Here is an 18,123-nt window from a genome sequence, read left to right on the forward strand (position 1 = left end):
GCTGCGTGTTAGTGTGAAATGTTGTATTGTATGTGGGGTTCAATCCCCAAATTATGTTAACTTCGCTGGCTGGTGCCCAGTTTTCTTTCACGTTGCCCTAGGGTTGTTAGAATGCATAATGTGGAGAACTGCCCAGCAATAAGGAGCAACGTGAATAGTAGAGCCACCCAGCAACTCAAAAGTACCAACATGAAAAAACAATGAAAAGCACTATGGAGTGAAACAGAATCCCGTGGATAACTATTCTGGTAGGAAGAATGGTGATGAGCTTTGACAGTGACATGGTCAGTGGATGAGGCTGGTAGAACAAGAAGCATGCAGACATTTTCCTTTACTTTACCCCTCTTACATTGCTGAGCTCCAAAAGAAATGTTCATGTGTGGTGCAAAAAAGGATTGTGACTTCATTTGGAGTATGTTATGCACTGAGAACTGGTGGATTCAGGAAGAAAAATGAATGAATTGGGTATACATTGCATCTCTTACTGCTGCTTGTGATTTCTATACAACTTTCAGAATATGAAGTTGTTTACAGATTTAATTCATCCTCCAAACAAGGTCATGAATGCTCCTAATTTACAGAAGGGAAGTTGATGTTGAGTAATAATCACAAGACTTGCTTATGACTAGACCACCCAGTAAATAGCGGATTTTGCTGGGATTTGGACCCCGAACTCCCAGCTTAGTTCTCTAGTTACTGGGTCACACTCCTGTGTTTTTAGGGAGTGGTTCACTGAAAGAGAAACCAGGTGCCTCCAGTAACCAACCAATTGAGGATGCAAGTCATGGTAAACTATGATGCTTCGAATATACAAGCTTAAGTTCTTCTCACTCATCTGCCCATTTGTGCCAGTCTGCCTGCCTTAAAATTCCATGCTACATCTTGCGCTCAGATTATAGAAAATGGAGCAGCAGATATAATGATCACATTAGTCACTGAAGTATGCAGCACATCAGTTCCATTTCCATGTTCATTCCTAAATCTCTAATGTGTCTCTTTTAAACTTGTGGCATGCGGATCTTCTGTATATCTAGGTTGATCTAAATAACTGGAGAAAATGTTTTAATAAAATGTATGCACTCCTATATGTGTATACTCAAAGCAAATGCCAGAGAGTTCAATGGCGCTTACTCCCAGGTAAGTGGGTATCAACCTGAACACCGAGGACAACTGAGATTTTATCACTGTGAGATTAAAAACTGAATAAGCTTTTCCTCATTCCCATTCCAGAAATGTCCAGAAGGCTATCTTGTTCCACGGGTTGTTACATAGGTACACCAGAACACAACAATATGGTTGATATATAATTGAGGTATCTATTGTTTATGTCAGACTACTAAGCAGCAATATTTTGAAAACTCGAAGGTATGGTATCACCATAGGCTGACTGGAATAGTACATTAAGTTTTCATGTTTGCCATTACTGAAGAGTCACCTCACCCTCTGAAAGGAATTGAGAGTCAGATAAAAGGTTTGTTTTGGATCCTCTTCTCCTGAGGAAAGATAGCTGTAATTTTCTCTCAGAGCCCCGTCTATGATTTTTAAGCCCACAGCTACAGACATAGCTAAGGGATAACACAATGTTAAGAGACCTTTTAGGCCATAAGATCCTTAATATTTGACACATTAAAAGTGAAATTATTTTTATACTTATGAACTTTGAGATTTTGGCCCCTTTGTTTTTAAATATACAGTTCCTATTGAAACAAAAGCAAAACTTTGTTGTTGTTTTTTAAATGATATTTATTCAAAATTTCAAAAAGAAAAAAAAATACAAGAAAAAACTGAAATACAACAACAAAACAACAAAAAACAGAAAAAAGAATAACAAAAAAAAGAAAAAAATTCAAATCCAAATTACATCCTTTCATTTACTTGTTTCTTGGACCTCCTCACACCTCCCTTTTTGTATTCTATCTTAATTCATTATTTCAGAAAATTATTCCCATACTTCACAATTTTTATTTAAATAATTTGTCTTAACAATCTGTCTCTCTCCCCCCCCCCCCGTTAACTCAACATATCCTTTCCAACTTGTACTATATTCTGTTATTCAATTTACCGTTGATTTCTTTAACCTTACCTTAAGAACCATAAAATTTCAAAATTTAAACCATATTTATGCATACCTCCTTCAAACCTTTCTACTAAAGCCAATTAATTCCTTTCCAACATATTCTAATATTTCATTAGTATCACACTAATTCCAAAAAGAAAGTATATAAAAAGAAATTCTCTTCTAATTAAATCCAATGTCCCTTCTTCCTGGTTTCGGGTTATGTCAGTCCATTCTAGCCATTACATCCTGTCCATCAATCTGGTGTTCTAATGTCCGAGGCTCTCAGGTCTCTTCTACGCCCCCTCTGCAGATTTTCTTGTTCCTGTTTGTACTTGCACCCTTCCCTGTCCCTTGTTGGTTTCTTTCGTAGTTTCTTCCCTCTCTCCTTGAGGAGAGGGTCTCCGGGGAATTCCAAACGGTAGTATTCTTTATTTTCTTTCATCAAGTTAGCCCATTCCCCAGAATCCCCCTCCCCTATTTTAATTTTGTAATCCAAAAAGTAGTTATTCCAAAAGTAGCTGTCAACTTGTTTCACAGTCCCACCAGAGCTAAGAGCTTCCTTGACTCCAGGCACTTCCAGACACACTCCAAATTCAATCTTCCAATGTTGCGGCTTTTGGTCATGCAGGACTTTGGATCTTTCCCTTTGTATCTTTTGAGGTGCAATCGCAACCTCTTCCATCTTCATCTGCCCTTGGACTTGCCTTATCAAGCCAGTTTCCTGCGTTGGTTGTTGTAGGATTTCCTTGTCTTTGTTTCCTGTTAGCTCATATTTACTGGCAACAGCAGTCATAAAGTCCAACTTTTCATTCATCAAGTTCATTTTCTCATGCAACTGCTGCAGCATAACAATTGTTTTGCCAAGGGCAGCCGTTGGAACTTCCTCCCTGCACATTTCTGTTCAAGGTCAAATAGCTGGTCCCACGGTCTAATTCTCACAACTATAACGTTTCCCTGTGAACTGCAGCAACAAACTGACAAGCTCCCTCTAGGGGACACAGTTTCTAACGTCCATCTTTAAAAAGTATCCAACAAAGGGAAATTTACTTTCGATTTTCAAATACTTTGTTTCCTTAAAATACAAAGATGCAGAAAGCAGCGTTGAAGTTCATTTGTTTCTCTTTTTTAACTATCTGTCAAAAGTGTTCCGTTTTCAATCAGTGGAGATCTCCAACCATTTCTGTCCTGACACCCCGTCCCCAGGTTTGGGACGACAGAAACTTATATTCCTTTACTCTTTCTCTGCAGGATTAAACGGTCAAAGTTTTTTTTCCCCTTTTCTCCTGCTGTCAAGGGGGTTTTGTTGGTTATAAATGCAGGAAATTTCAATCTTTGGATCAATTTTTCAGGCTATTTAGCTTGCAAAATCTTTACTTCAGTCTGTTTACAAAAAGCGGAAGGCGGATTTCCTGTTTAGACCTTCCCGCTTTGTTGCCTAATTCATAAATTTCATACGTTTCTTAGTCAAATCTTCCGTTTTTACTCACGGGTACTTGTTTTAGAGTCCAATTGTCATCAGGAAAAAGTCAGCGCTCTCCGGCGATGGCTGTGCGGCTTCCCTCCGTGAAAGTAGCAGTCAGTTCGCAGCACCGCGCTGCTCACCCCACTCCCCTCCGGAGCCCCCAAAAAGGGGTTTCCCCGTGAGTGGGGGAAGCGCTCTTGGTGCTCTGCCGAACCCCACGTTCCCAGGCTTCTCCGCCTGGGATTTCTAGCGGGTCCCCACCTTCACCGCGGTGGGAAGACCCAGTTTCCACGGAGCCCGTTCCTCCAATCGGAGGAACTCCGCCATTCACCGATGGCGCTAACCCGGAAGTCACCAAAAGCAATACTTTGCCATATATCCCTAAACTCAGATATTTTAGGCTACACCTCCCATTAGCCTCAGCCCATCACGCTAGCTGAGGCCAATGGAAGATGTGGTCCATCTGGAGAGCAGCAGGTTGGGAGAAGCTGCTTTGTATTAGGAATTGTACAAAACTGGATCAAGCTGTGTTTTGTGCGTGTTCCCTTTCCTGATAATATAATATTGAATAAATTACCTCAAAATGATCTATCAGGGGTATCCTATATAGAATCCTCCAAATGCCAAATGTTGTGGATTACAACTTTTATCATGGCTAGGGTTAATGGAAGCTGGAATCCAAAACATCTGGGAGGCACCATATTGGCTACGCCTGTGTTATATGGCTTACCTCTGCTATCACTCTATGCAAGAGCCCGCCTCCTGCCATCATCTCTATAGTTAAGTACCCTGGCTATCACAAAGATTATTATTTTTACCATAGTCATAGCCCAGATGACTCAGATAGGGTTCAACTTCCATGGCGCTAGTTTGTGTACCAACAGAGGGAAGCATTTGCAGTACCAAGACAAACCATTCTTCTTGGGTTTCCTTAAAGTTCAAGCATGAAGCAAAAAATGAAAGCAAACTTTTCCTGAAACAGATGTCTTTTTTGTATAATAATATTTATCTGGTACAAGATCATACATCAGAAGGACAAACCAAAATTCTAGCCCATCAACCCTAAATTTCCATGACAACAACTGCAATTTATGTCAGAATTAAAACTTCCCCTTTGCAGCTATGCACTCAGTTTTTATCACTCTGGAGTCTTTAACCATCTGAAGACTGCAAACACCTGGAACTAATTAAAATGCAGCAGTAGGCAAAACTACACTGTACTAGAACCATTATGTATCAGAAGCTGTGCGCTGCCATGTTTGATGGGAAAGCCCTAAAAGATTATTGTTTGGTTACTACTGACCAGGAGCACTGGTGGCAGAGGGTGGACCAAGTCTGAAATCTTTTTGGTGCATCCTCCAATATCTCTGACCAGGCATTTCATGCCATTACAGCAGGGCTGAAGAGTCAAGTGTGGGTGCCAAATGGAGCTCTAGCAGCTACTGAAGGGAATACCTCAGCTACTTGAAGTAACAACTACAAAGATTAATTCAGGAGCTCCCTGGTATCAAAGCTCCTAGGGCTGTAGAATTATTTCCTGGCATTCCAGCTCAAAAATCCAGATTGGATTAATTTCAGTGCACATTTTTAAGGTTCTCTTTGTTGCCAAGGTTTTTCAGAGAGGGTGAGCTGAATGCAGTATGAAATTCTCCTCTCTGATCTCCAGTGATTTATTTATTTATTTAGATATTTAAGTCATCTAAAATTTGATAAATGCATTTTAATTAAATTGAAATAAGTAAATCAGAGCCTGTTGCCATGGTGAATTAATGTGATGTCACAGGCTCCAGCATCTCGATTTCAGAAGAGAATCAGGCAAGAAAGCACAGTGGAGGATGTGGAATTGTAAACATCTATTTTAAGGCAAATGGGTTTGATAATTATCAAGAAATTTGGTGCAGGGAAAAAATCTATGACATTTGGAGGGGAGTGGTTGTAAAAGGTAAATGGCACAGCTGTTTCAAATACTATAAAATAATAATCTTGTAAAGATCCACATTATTAATGGACCTTGCTTTCAGAACTATTTTTTTCTTAAAACAACAGCAAAAACAACAACTGTGTTTACAATGACACAACTCGACTTTCATGACTGTTTAGCTTTTATTTTGAAGCAACAGTTTCTCATGTGTGTATAAGCCCTGAGCTCTTTTGGGAGGAAGGGTGAGATAGAAATACAGTAAACGGTGTGTTTTTTTTACATTTCTTGATTTCCCTGACATGTTTTCAGATATTTTGCCATTTCACAGTGAAGCCTGCTGGAATGGCAAGATCTCCCCCTCTTCATCTCCACTATGGCCGCTGCCCAATTTCTTGACTCTCCTTCTGGCCCAATCTGCACCCTCTTCCATAAGCTGTATGAAGGTTACTGTTCCCTCTCCTCACCCCCCTCATGCTTGTTTGCTAGCTCAGAGAGCACTAGTGAACAGGCAGCAACAGAAAATAAATACAGTGGTACTTCAGGATACATACGCTTCAGGTTACAGACTCCACTAACCCAGAAATAGTGCTTCAGTTTAAGAACTTTGCTTCAGGATGAGAACAGAAATCGTGCTCCGGCGGCGCAGCAGCAGCAGGAGGCCCCATTAACTAAAGTGGTGCTTCAGGTTAAGAACAGTTTCAGGTTAAGTACGGACCTCCAGAATGAATTAAGTACTTAACTTGAGGTACCACTGTAAATAAAAGCACCAGAGCCAGGAGGCTCTAGGAATTGGCAGTGCCCCCGACTCACTACTAGGTCATAGGCCTTGGCAGCTGCCCAGCAATGCCGATCCCTGACGCCAGCCCTACTTAAGGGCTCTAAACCTGTGTGCCAAATAATCTTGCCCATGTCAGCAGTGCTAAAGGCTTGCGCATTTTCACCTATTAAAATCATATGTGAGCCAGATTCTTCAGTGCACCTTCCAGGAAGCCATGAAAGACGAATGGCTGCAGATCTTAAATGGTCATACACCATATATTCACATTTATTTATTCCATTTCCATACCTCCATGTAACCTCACAGAACTCAGGACAGAGCAAATGCTGCCGTCCTCATTTTATACTCAACAACAATCCTGTGAGGTAGGTTTAGTTCAGACCAAGTGGCTAGCCTAAGGTCACCCGTAAAACTCAGGGCTGAGAAGGGAGATCTGAAGAACTGAATATCTCCTTAGACCAAGTCCCACACTCAAAGCAACAAACCTGTGGCTGGGCTAACTAAGCAATGCTGCAACTGAGAACTGTGCAAGATCCTTTCCCATCTCCCTTTGCAAAGTTTCTATCTACTCTGCAGCCTAAGACTTCAATATGATTGATTGCTTCAGTCACATATTCATCATTTCTTTCTCTTCATCCTTTCCCAGCACTACCTTCCACCAGCATCTTCTGTCAAGTTTGCCCAAAGTTACGCAGCATAAACTCTCTTTTTTTCTTCTTGGCTGTTCTGCTAACAGCCTAGTTGCACAGAGTTAGGTAAAGGTAAAGGGGCCCCTAACTCACAGAGTTAGATAAAGGTAAAGAGACCCCTGACCCCGTCTAGTCACGGATGACTCTGGGGTTGCGGCGCTCATCTCGCTTTATTGGCCGAGGGAGCCGGCGTACAGCTTCCGGGTCATGTGGCCAGCATGACTAAGCCACTTCTGGTGAACCAGAGCAGCGCACGGAAACACCATTTACCTTTCCGCCGGAGCGGTACCTATTTATCTACTTGCACTTTGACGTGCTTTCGAACTGCTAGGTTGGCAGGAGCAGGGACCGAGCAACAGGAGCTCACCCCATCGCAGGGATAGGCTCTGAGAGTTGTACCACCACGGCAGTGACAAAAAGGCTCTCCACAGCAAGAGCCCTCTCCATAACCACTCTTACATCTTGCTTGAATTGTACTGAAGAAAACCTTTCCATTCTAGATTAGATGGGTCTTTGGCTTGTTCCAGCAGGGCTCATCTTCTGTTGCAGGCACTTGGGACATGCTCTCCTTCTAAGTTTTCCCAAGACATTTGGCTGGCCATTGATGGAAATGAGAGTGCTGGACTAGATGGAGACAAACTCCTAGGAGCCAAGGAGTATTTGGTCCCCCAAATTTCATGGGCTTTGCCATTTAAATGATGTGCATGCACCATGTCATGTGATAAATTATGTGGGGTGGGGCTTACTTGGGCCCCCCAAATATATTTTTTTCCAAGTTGGCACCCCTGGAGACAAGTTGGCCTAAAAACACAAACTCAGTACAAGGCTGAAGTGGCATCTGAGCTTTTAACACCAAAACATTCCTTTGACACAAAATTTACCAAATAATATTCATTTTGCAAAAGGCAAACTAGTGAGGATTAGGCACAAGTGATTTGCCAAAGGCTGCAAGGCAGAGGTGGAATATGAACCAAAACGCTTGTTTCCCTACCAGATCCCTCCAATCAGCACCTACCTCCAAGTAATTTATCCCCCTTAATTTCAACTAGGCCTAGACCCTAGCATTTGCATGTGCAGTGTGAATGTCTCTAAGGAGGATCCCTTGGAGTGTGACTAGTTTCAGAACACGACATCAGTAATTATTATTATTATTATTATTATTATTATTATTATTATTATTTTGCTATTGGTATCAGCTTTCGTGTGCATGCACACTTCTTCAGTTACTCATACCAATAACAAACTTAGTTGGTCTCTAAGGTGCTACTGGAAGGAATTTTTTTATTTTGTTTTGACTATGGCAGACCAACATGGCTACCTACCTGTAACTAATAATAATAATAATAATAATAATGTAACATTTATACCCCACCCATCTGGCTGGTGAGGACCCATTTTTCATTCATGTATTGGTCTTTAGGCTAACTTCTAAATAGGGCTATCCTTAGGTGGTCCTGAACTTAGTATTATCTGAATGAAATCAGGAATTTCATATAGCTATTCTGTTCTTCTTTCCAAAAGACTTTCCTCTGAGCTTTCCATGATGTGTTGCCATAGCTGTCAACTTACAGATTTGAAAATAAGGGACCAGCAGCCTTGAAATTAAGGGACCAGCAGCCAAAATAAGGGACCTGGAGCCTCACCTGTTCTAGGTACTCCAGTCTTCCTGTCCTCCTGCAGTCTGGTCAAACTCATGCTGGTAGCTTCGAGAACACTGTCCGACCAACTTTGTAACCAGAGGTTCAGCTGAATAGAATCTGAATCACATGCACCACAAGGCCTATGCAGCCTCAACTTAAGGTGGCTCCCCGGCCTGGCTTTGCACTGCAAAGTTTGCAGCAGCACGTGTAACAAAATGGCGTCCAGCATTCAAAAACCCCCTCAGCTTGCATTAACTAGCCACACACACACAGCCTCCCCCCCGCCACGAGATCTCCTTTCCTTTTCCCCCACCATGTGCCCCTGCTCCAGACAGACCTTTTCGCCGGCAAGGGTGAGTGGGCCGTCGATGACGTATCCATCCGATTCCGATCCAAGCACTCAGCACAGGTATGTTCAATTTCTGAGCCCCTCTGAGCCAAAAGCAGAAAGCCCAGCCAGCAGCCTAACGAAGCCTCAAGGAAAACCACCGTCACCTCTCCGCTGGGAAGCGCTGAGCAAAGACGAGTCCCCAGGGAACACAGCTGATTTGATCAGCACAAGGCATGCAAGCTCCACCCCCCAGTCGTTCTTAGACTTCTTATTGGGTGAGCAACACAGCCAAGCAACACAGTTGGAGCCTCCCTCCTCCCTGGCCGGCAGGGAGGGAGGGAGAGGAGCTGCTTCCTTTGAAATTTAAGGGACATCATTTAAGGAACATTTAAGGGACATCCATCAATAAGGGACAGCAGCGGGACATTGTGCTGGAATAAGGGACTATCCCTTCAAATAAGGGACACTTGACAGCTATGTGTGTTGCTTGTGTGTTTATCTTAGATGCATTAAGTTTCTGCTAGTGGGGCTCCTGTAGACATCTGGCTGACCACTTTGTGAACACAGTATGCAGGTAGGGCTATTCTTAGGGGCCAATGAAGAGGTAAGAGATAGAGGCAATATTATTGTTAGGGGAGGGGTAGTACATCTGGTAGCAAACAGGCCGTGCTCATTCTGAGGTACTTTGTCCACCTTTGGTCCCCACCCTGCACTCAGCTCTCACCCGTGGCTCCTAGAAGCTGTCAGCATGCAATAATGGCCACATCCTGGGAAAGAGCTTTGACTGGTGAGCTAAGCTAGGTGAGGGAAGCTGATGGGTCTCAAACCCTCAGTGAGTTAGGAACTTCTCCTGCATGCGAAGACAGGCTCCAGTGGATGAGACCAACAGTGGGCCCAACAGTCAAGAAGGCAGTTTCTGCACATGCTGTAGAGCAGAGCTTTCCAAACTTTTCATGTTGGTGACACACTTTTTAGACATGCATTATTTTGCGACACGATAATTCAGTTTTGCTAGCAAACGGGAGGTTAAACTAACCCCTTTCCAGCCCCAGGAGGAGCGTGGGGAGTGTTCGTGCAACACACCTACACGCTGCGGCCGACATACTAATGTGTCGCACTCGCAACACACAGTTTAGAAAGCTGTGCTGTAGAGGGACATGAGAGGCACATGGGAATCGTCAACCTGGATCAGCCCAGAACCTCCACATACACTGCCCAGGCTTGTGCCCCTGAGAGGTCACATCGGTGCTGCTAATACAGCAAAAACAAGGTGGTTTTACTTCACCCCTGGAGGCACACTGCATTGTGTCTCAAGATAGATGGATGCCAACAAAGTTCTGCTCCAGACCACAGCAGGTTAATACACTTGTCCAATAAACCCAGGATTTCCCATTTTCACACTTTCAGGAAGTATTTACATCTCTTCGCAACTTTTCATCATACATAAAACTCTCACTTCCAGGTCAATGATTTGGGTAGGAAGAATGAAATGGGTCAAAATGCATTACAACATGTATTCTTTGGCGGGGCGGGAGGGACTTTTATTTTATTTCTTGTGAACACCTTTAGGTTAGCAGCCCTGTACAGAAAGAAGTCAGGTCCTTAGTCATAGTAATTTTCTCCCCAGCCCAGGCCCTCAACACTAAATTTGGGTGAGAAAATTTTGAGAGGAAAGGGTTCCTTCAAACCTGCAGTGACGTCTACTGAGCTGTAGCTTTCTGAAATCAAGAGGCATGATTTTACACAACATGAAGCAGTGATGTTTTGGTGTAAGGACAACCCTACACCCCTCTGCTCAACTGAGGCTGCTATCATCACAACCAACCACATCCCCATTGGGCACCAATCCATCAACACACTATGGTTATCTTTTCAGCCTGCAGCCTTTCCGTAGCTTACAAAGTGTTCCTGAGCAACTCAACCCCATGGATTTTTGAACTGGATAATTCAAGATTCCTTTCGATATACACTTATCTGAACAAGTGCAGCTGAAGTATTAGAAAAGTCAAGGGACTTAATTCATAAACTTTGACATGTAACTTAAGTACATATTGGGAATAGCTCCCCAAATATTCCTCCTTTGGGAATAACAATTCACCATGTAAATAAGAATGTGATCTAAGGTTGCAGGGGGCAGGGTTAATAGGGTTTCTTTAAACAGCAGTGTTTGAGTCCTCAGTAGGAGAGGGCCATGGGACAGCACATGCTTTACATTAAAAAGGTCCCAATTTCCATCCCAAAGATCTCCAGTTAAGGCTGGCACAGATCCACTGGAGACAACACATTAGATGGACCCATGGTACTTAGGTATAAGGCAGTTAAAATGTTATAGAATTTCAAGTCGATAACGATGGCTGGACAAGAGCAAAAGAGATACCTAGTCGTTTCACAACTGACAACGAGTCAAGCAAGGATAAATTGCGGCAGATGGAAAACATCACCGAAGAAAAATATATTCCATTCGGATCTTTGAAGAGCTTTCAACAATCACTCCACCCTCAACCTCCTCCATAGCTGCTTAGGGGGAAAACTCGCCCTCCTCCCCGCATTCCCCACCGCCTGCATACTCGCGCGCCCGCGCATTGTTTACACGTGTCTGAGAAGTCTTTGGTTCAAAGCAGAGAAAGGCAAAGATCTGTTCCCAAGGGTTAAACGCTGGGATTGTTGAAAGCCCGCGCGCGTGTGTCCCTCACACTTAACAGAAGGAAGGTTGCTAAAGAATGTGAAACGTGAGCTCGACAGATCCTTCCCCACTAACCGCTTCCCTCCCTTCTGCCTTCAATAATACATTTCAACAACAGCCTGCTCTTCAAATCCCTTCCAAAAGGGGGAAGGGCTCAGGTTACACGGAAAGGGGTGGTGGTGTATTTTTCCTTCAAGACTCATCACCGCCGAGATGATGAGTCTTTTCATTTTTGTTTCATTTCCCGCGCAGTGCAGTCAAATGAAAGAGTTTGTTTTGTTTTTATTAACCTGCCAAAATTCCGGGATGGGGGAAGAAGACGAGAAGAAATCCATTTCATATGTGTATGTTATATTCATCCTATTTGACGCACCTTAAGAAAGAGAGAGGTCGTGTTTTTTTAAACTGTTTCCACTTTCTGGGGTTCTTCCTCCCCCCGCCCCCCATCCCAGGAGTTGCTTGTTGTTTTACCCCATGGGAATTCGCTCTGGATACCTCTCCTTCCACATTTCCTCCTATCGAGCCATTAAAACCTGAGTAGTTCGGGAAGGGAAGTTTTTCTATCACACCTCCAAGAGCTTAGCAGTCTTGCCCGCGCCCCTTCCGCCTACATCTCTCTTCCACCCCCCAGCCACACAAAAAAAGGAAACGTGGGGAACGGAGCAATCATGGTAGGAGCAAAGGAGCAGCTTCTTTTCTTCTCCTGTCACGACTCCTTCCCCTCTGCTGAGGACCTTGGGCACATCAGCCGCAGGAAGACCGAGCCAGCCCCCTCCCCAGCCCCCAAGCGACGTAGCCTGAGGACGAAGGATCTTTGAAGCCTGTAAAGATCACTTTCCTCCAGGAGGACATTCTTACCTTGAGATGCTTCCTTATTGTCCCATCTTAGCTCCTTTGTGTGGGTGTCTGTGTGTGGGGAGGGAGGGAGGGGGGCTGTGTGTGTGGTTTTTTTTTAATATACAGATATGATTTTGTTGCACACACACACACAAAAAGAAAATGGTTAGAAATCCTGTCAAGTCATGTGATTGATTGAATTATTCCCACCCCTCCTTTTCTCTCTCTTTTTTTCTATTCCCCCCCCCCCCCCCCGCTTTTAGGACAATACTCGGCTGCCTTTACTCAATGTGTCAGGCCAAACTGGCTGATGACAGAGAGGAGGAGCGCGGCTGCCGCTGCCAGGGCTTGGCTCTCTTCGCGGCAGCCGGGGCTGGAGATGAGGATCGAGCCTGGAGGTACCGGTGCTGTTGATTAGGGTCTGGCATCTCACAGTGATGCCTTGAAGAGTAGGAGGGCAAGTCTCTCCCCACCACACACACACACACAGATGTACAGACGTGCAAATATATATATATATATATGCTCTTCCTTTTCCTTTGCCCCCTCCCGTCCCTGCTTCCCAAGTCTATGCGGAGAGGACCTCGAACCGAGTCTGGGAAGGCAGCAGAAAAAGCCGGGTCGCTTCTGCCTCAGTGCAGCACGTGTCCAAAAACACACACAAAAAACCTTGCTCTGATTTTTCCTCACTGAACCACCGTGCTAACTGAACTCCCTGCCTATTGATGTCAGGCAGGCGATTTCACAATATTATTTTCGGCGGGTAGATAAGCCTACCCACTCGTTTAGAACATTTGTAGGAGCTTTAATTCGTTTTCGTATATTCTACTGCGGTTTAAACTTTTTGTATGTTTTTAAGTACGTTTGTAATATTTTTGTGATAATTTTAATCTGTTTTTTTTCCTGGGGGGACGCAAGGGTACGCACAACCCTAAACATTTTGTGAATCTAAGTTTGGCCTCATTGAGGGGCAGTATTTCAATACAAGTAGGAAAATGAGGGTACCCCTAATTTTTTTAAAAAGAAAAAAAGCACTGATTTTAATTCTTGGTCCTTTTTTTGTAAAACACTTCGAGGTTTTTTGTTTGTTTGATGGAGCAGTATATGGATTTTATGAAAATTAAGGAAGAGATTTTAAAAACTAGTTCCTGGAACTGCAGGTTGGAAATTGGCCCATTTCCCTTTCTGCAGATCTGAATTCACACTACTTCAGCGATCCTTCCGCAGTCAGAATAAAACAAACGGGGATATAAAGCAAAGTAATGTTTACACTTAAGGCTATTAATAATCATATGTCCATGTTATCAGGGGAACCTGCCTTCTGTGAGGTACCTTAGCAAAATATTTGTCCTAGTACAAAATGGGACCCTAGTACAAAATAGGACCCCAGAAATCTTATCAGGAATCAATCAGAAATAGATTGGAAGAATGCTAGATTTGGGCCACACCATGTTATAGCATCCACACCATCAAAAGATTGTCATCAACAAGGTGCCTTACCATCATGTCCCATGGCCAAGAATAAAACATACCTCAAAACAGGCAGGGGCAACCTGTGACCCTCCAGATGTTGGCAGACTGCAACACCCACCTCCCCTAACCATTGGACATGCTGGGGCTGGGGCTGATGGGAGTCAGGTATCCAAAAACATATGAGAAGAGACATTTTACCTCTGCATTATACAGATAACATGCTTACATGTGATAATAAACATACAATTAAATAGAGAAGAAATCAAATAAGGAAACTAAATACGTTTATATTTAGCTACTTTTGCACCACAAACTAACCTTTGGGACACCCAAATATTATCATTCTTAATTACTGCTACTAGTGGTTATTTTTATAGTCTTTCAGGATACAAATCAAAGGCAGCTAACAAGGAAGCATGACACTATATTGTAAAATTCACAAAAAACAACATTAATTTATATAAAGTAATCAGGTTTCCCAAGTGGTGGCTCTGTTGTGGGCAGGAGATTGCTCTGCTGGAGCAGATTTAGAGGCTTTTCATATAACTGCTTACTTCTCATCCAGTCCGCCCCCACTGCTAATTTTTGAAGCCACCTTCATACAACATTGGCCATGATCCACATTGATTTTGTGGTTTCTTGACAAATATTGCTCTTTGGCTTGTGTTTTCTTAAAGCAGTTTCAATCTGATTCGAAAACTGGATATGAAATGAGCGGTAACGTGAACATATCCTAACAGGGATTGTTATTATATTTTTTAACATTTGTGGTATGTTTCTCAGGACTGATGTATAGAATGCTTTACTTAACTCATTATATGGTTAGATGAAAAATGCTATTGATTTTTGAAAGAAATTTATAATAAACAGTAACTTCCTAATAAATTAGAGATGCCTTTGAAGAAGGTCTTGAGAACCTCCAGAGGTGGTCCACAGACATCTTTATGACAGGTCTACTCTTAATGCTTATGGGAATTTACTCTTGCTAATAATATACATTTGATTATTAATAGACGAAAATAATTGTACTCTCCCAACAATTGCACTATGCTGTTAGACTGCCACAAAGTCTGGAAAAGCCCTGTGTATCAATAAGTAATTTTGCATCTTATCTCTTTATTTTCCATCTCTGTGGTAGCTGATAGAATGCCGCATCAAGATCTTTACGAACATGTGGTTGGTGAATGAGATGCCATAGACAAAGTAGGACAAAATTATCATCTTCTTCATCATCCTCATTATATATTTATTTATACCTCGCTTTTCCCCCCTGATGAGACACAAGGCAGTTTACAGATAAAAACAAGAACCACTAAAACCATATAAAATCTGTTTAAAACATACCAATAATTACAATAGAAACAGCAAAGCACCAGCCCTTTAATTAAAAGCAGTCAAAAGAAAGTCTTCACCTGTTGGCCGAAGGACAGCAAGGAGGGAGCCAGCCGAACTTCTCTAGGGAGGGAATTCCAAAGTCTGGGAGCAGCCACCAAGAAGGCCCTCTCCTGCATCCCCATCAAGCATGCCTGTGAGAGGAGCAGGACCAAAAGAAGCGCCTCCCCTGAAGATCTCAAAACCCAGGCAGGTGCATATTAGGGAATGCAGTCTTTCAGATAGCTTGGACCTAAGCCTCGTTCCTTTGGAGCTTAATCCTCAAGAGTTGTGGAAGAACAGTCCTTTTTACTTCAGAAGACTTTGTTCAGCGCTTTGAGTAAGGTCAGTAGCCTCTGTTGGTCTAACCCTTAGGCCAAACCATTTTAGTGTCTATGTTTCTGTGATAGGTAGGTAGACCTGTTCCAATCCAATATTAGAATGGTATGGAATACTGAAGATGTTATTGCTGACATTCAGCCTGTACCCTGAACTTACTATCTCATGTTGTAGCATGATACTTGGTGAAACACCTGTGTCCAAACAGGCATAATCACAACTATTATGGGAAGCAATAATATCACAGATAAACAAGCTGATTGCATTTGTTGTGGACTAAATGTATACAATTCCACTAGTGGAAGGAGCAGCACAAGATCTTGGCAGAGGTAAAGACTTACAGAGAAGACAGCCAATGAGAATCAAGGGCACCATCTGGTGGCTTAAGGGACAGCTTTTCTTAAATCCATCCTCCCTCTCCCTTCTGTGCAGGCTGTATTACTGGTGGAGGGGGTGAAGAAAACCCATATAAAATACCTGGAAGGGATGAGTATCCTCTGGCAACAAAACACGACACAATGGCAGAGTTTGCTAGTTGTAATCCATTCGTGAAATATACAAATTCTTTCAAAGCCAGTGCTGGAGAACTTACGTCATCTCTTGTTCCATCCGAATGTACATTTCTTGACTGCTTCTTGTCCTTTCCTTTGGGTTTCTGATAAACATTCCTTCCCCTCAACCCTTTCTTGTGGCAGCTTTGAAGGTATTTCAAACTGCTGTCAAGTCTTCACTATTTCTGCCTCTATATTGTGAAGGCCTAATGTCTGCATCCCACTCTTAAAACCACAACTGTAGATCTCTGGATCCTGACTAGTTTGTAGACTTCTTATGGTATGTTTAAATGAACGCACTTCAGCTGAGGCCAACCAAGTCTGTACCAGGTAGAATCATATTATTTTTATTTCTGGTGTGTGACATTTCTGTTAATGCAACTCAATATATTTTTCTCCCAATGGTGACACCGTTGCTGATTCATATTCATAATGTTCTCCACTAAAGCTTCACTATATCCCTACTGAGTGTTATCAGACAAGGGATGAGCATGGCAAGCTCATATTGATGTCAGTCACAAATTAACTTCAGTTGACTGATTGGATCAGATTCCTGTAGTTTATGTCTGCTATCAGCAAGCTTTCCTTTGTCTTTCAGCCCCACTGTTCAAAATCTGAATATCTGATTACATTTTATGACATACAAAATCATGTTATATACTTTTCCTGCCCATGTCATGCATCTGATAAAATAAGTTTTCCTTTCACAAGGACAGGTATTAATATAGCTGTTAAAGCAATAGTCTTTAAAATCTGTTAATAGTAGCCTGCTATAGGACTAAGTTTTTCATTGCAAGAGACTAATATAGCTCCTCTTTGGAATCTGTAGTTTCTTCCTGAGGGATAGTGTTGCAGGAATTAATGTATGGGTTGTGGGGGGGGGGTTGCCCCTCCAGCAGATATCATGCACATGCAGCCCACTACCAAAATCAGCACAATCACTTTTGTGACTTTTGTGATTTGTCCCCACAAAACACTTCATCGCAGTTTCTTCCTATCTATTCAAAGGGCCTCTGCTGCACAATACCAAATGTAAACAATTCACTGATAAATTTATCTATGTACTGGCTCACTGGGAAAACTTCAGAAATTCATACAGACATGTGAGCTCAGCTACTCAGCAGCCCCTCTGCCTGAGCATCCTGATACCTGAGTGCCAGACAGGTAGCCATTCCAGAAATAACAAACCCAGATGAAGACAAAATGGTGTGATTAACTTGGCTGGGAAACAGGGAAATATAAATATCTATTTTGTTACACTTGATGGGTGCTTGGCAAGGGGAACCATGGGGCAGGGTCCAGGATGCTCAGATTACTGCCACCAGACCTCCCCTTTCATGATGTGACCATGATGTATTAGTGATGTAGTTTGGGGGGGGGGGTGTAACATGGGGATTAGCAGCTAATAAAAGTTTGGTTTCTCTTTTGTTCGGGGGCTTCCATCTTGTTTCACCATGTGGCAGGTGGGAGTCCTGTCGCAACAGTCTTCAACAAAGACCAAGCCTACTGGCTTCTGTTTTGCTCTGGTATTCCTGGCTGGTGTCCTTGGTTTTTTTGTCCAAGTGAGCCCTCAGATTTCTCCGTTAACAATGCCCAAAATGGATTCTTTGGATTTGCTGTTAAGAGGGGGTTCCAGGAAACATGTAACATTTAATAACCTATATTTATTATACAAAGCATTTTTACCCTGCTCTTCATCCCAAAAGGCTCAAAGGACAGCCAACATAATGTTAGCAAATAAGATGGTTCCTGCCTGCAGACTTCTAAGCTAAAGAAAAAGGAAAAAAGTTTTGCTGTTTCTTCTTATGTCAATGCATTTCTGAAGATTAACAAACAAACAAAATGTCCTTGATTCATGGGCACAAAGTTTTCTTTAGAATATTTGTATATATTGAAAACACTTATAATAGTCTTTTTGGCTGTGGCTTAAACAAAAGGCCTCTTAGGGCTGCAATATTAGTGTGCCCTTCTTCTCTCAAACACAAAATA

The 18,123-nt window shown here is 42.6% G+C and overlaps 1 protein-coding gene and 1 long non-coding RNA gene across 3 annotated transcripts in view; one reads left to right on the forward strand and one right to left on the reverse strand.

The window, feature by feature from the left end:
• The window catches only part of TCF20 (transcription factor 20), a 196,930-nt gene extending 184,296 nt beyond the window's left edge, over window positions 1-12,634 (reverse strand). For both annotated transcript variants that reach the window (XM_079993911.1, XM_079993909.1), the window contains exon 1: window positions 12,422-12,634. The gene's annotated coding sequence lies outside the window, so the exon portion shown is untranslated. The remainder of the gene's footprint in view (window positions 1-12,421) is intronic.
• The window catches only part of LOC307225805, a 29,843-nt gene continuing 23,350 nt past the window's right edge, over window positions 11,631-18,123 (forward strand). Inside the window, exons 1-2 of the long non-coding RNA XR_013843167.1 lie at window positions 11,631-11,907; window positions 12,664-12,798. This is a non-coding gene — a long non-coding RNA (uncharacterized lncRNA). The remainder of the gene's footprint in view (window positions 11,908-12,663; window positions 12,799-18,123) is intronic.

The sequence above is a fragment of the Podarcis cretensis genome (genome assembly GCF_951804945.1).
Source record: "Podarcis cretensis genome assembly, chromosome: 10".
Classification (NCBI taxonomy): domain Eukaryota; kingdom Metazoa; phylum Chordata; class Lepidosauria; order Squamata; family Lacertidae; genus Podarcis; species Podarcis cretensis.